The following is a 1660-nucleotide window of genomic DNA, read 5'->3' as shown; positions in this document are numbered from 1 at the left end:
TTAAAATAAATTTATTATAACTTAAATTATTCATTAGAAACTGAAAAGATAATTAATATATTAAAATATGTATTTATGTATTATGTTATGTTTTATTTGGTTTAATGGGCACAATACTTTTTAGATTACCCATGCATGCAGAAGCACATATTCTCTGAAAAGGCATACTCATGGTGATAAAATATTGATTTTGATGTATCAAGTTGTGCTTCATTTGGTTTCGGGGGCAGAGTGTTTTTTATATAACCTATGCACGCAGAGCTTTTTATATAACACATGCAAGGTCCGTGAAGTTTTTCTTGACCAAGAGCTTGGTCCATGGTGATTTACACGGCACTAGGTGAATATCACAACTGTCATATGTGCCATATTTATATAAAAAAAAGGGTTAAATATTTTTCTGTGAACTGTTGCATGTGAAGTTTGTTTATAAGCATTATTCTGAACAAAATTCTTCCTTCTCAAGTCCAACTTCTTGTGCCTCCATCCTAGTTTTTTTTTTAACTATCAAACTTTCAGTCATCAATCAAATAAAAATAAAACAAGTGATACATTTTGCAAACTACGAAAACCCGTCATCCACACGCCCCTCACTTCTCCGACGAGTTTGGTCCACGCTTCTTACTGAATCCCACCACGGACAACTGTTGTATTACATTCGCTTGTGAGCGCATCCTCGTGGCTTCTTCTTCTTGTCTTGCTTGGCCACCTTAGGAGTTTGTCCTCTCACTTTATCCGCACGCGCGAGAGATCGGTGAACCTTACCCATTTTGATGAATTGATGCTTCTCTCTCTGATACGTTCAGCTGTAGCGGCTACTGGTAAAATCCCCCTCCATCCTAGTTCATATATTTTGTGTTTTATGTTGTTTTGGCACTGGAGTTGTTTTGCTTCATTTTTTTTTATTTTTTTGTTCTATTAAATTCATTAAGAAAATGCATGTTGTGCTTGTGCATTGGTGGTTTTAATATGTATTGGTGTTTTCTTTCTAAGTTGTGTGTTTTACTATTGCAGTGTTATTAATAGCAGGTGGGTTTTAGGGACTCTTGTTGGGTGCAGAGAATTAAATTATAACCTCTCATAACATTAGAGGCTTCCTAATCTTCTTCTTTCAGGTTAGTTCTTAATTTTGTTTAGCTTTCAAGTTTGTTGGATTTGTTTAAGCATATACAAATAAAAGTTAAATTTGTATTGTTTAACATATATATGGATGTAAAATGATCAAATGTTTAATTTAATTTTAATATTAAGGATTTGTTTATTTTACATTCAGTTTTTTGTTAGTTAATATATGTCTTTAACATTATATTCACTTTTATGTTAGTTAATATATCTCTTTAATGTTATATTTAGTTTTATGTTAATCAATAGGGTCTGATTGTGTATTTAAATCATTTGTGGTATGATTTTTTTAAAATAAATATATTGTTTATTTGAATTGATTTTTTTCAATTTTTTGCAACTTTAAAATCTAAATTTCCAGAAAATCATCAATTTTTTTGTTCCATCCGTATTTTTCCCTTTTCTAAGAACTTAATTAATTAAACTATTTCTTAATGGTGCTTAAATGACTTCGTTAAGTTTAAAGTTGAAGGGATCAAAATAAAAGATAAAATGTGTAAAATTTGAGACTTTTGTAGTGTAAGTTATTTATTTTAAA

The 1660-nt window shown here is 30.3% G+C and overlaps 1 pseudogene; it reads right to left on the bottom strand.

Annotated features, from left to right (window-relative positions):
• Positions 1-582: 582 nt before the first annotated feature.
• Positions 583-803, bottom strand: LOC137836230 (small ribosomal subunit protein eS30z/eS30y/eS30x pseudogene; annotated as a pseudogene).
• Positions 804-1660: the final 857 nt, after the last annotated feature.

Source organism: Phaseolus vulgaris, chromosome 5, assembly GCF_051622355.1.
Source record: "Phaseolus vulgaris cultivar YP4 chromosome 5, ASM5162235v1, whole genome shotgun sequence".
Lineage (NCBI taxonomy): Eukaryota > Viridiplantae > Streptophyta > Magnoliopsida > Fabales > Fabaceae > Phaseolus > Phaseolus vulgaris.
Note: the sequence above shows the minus strand (reverse complement) of the source record. Positions and strands in the feature narration are given on the sequence as shown.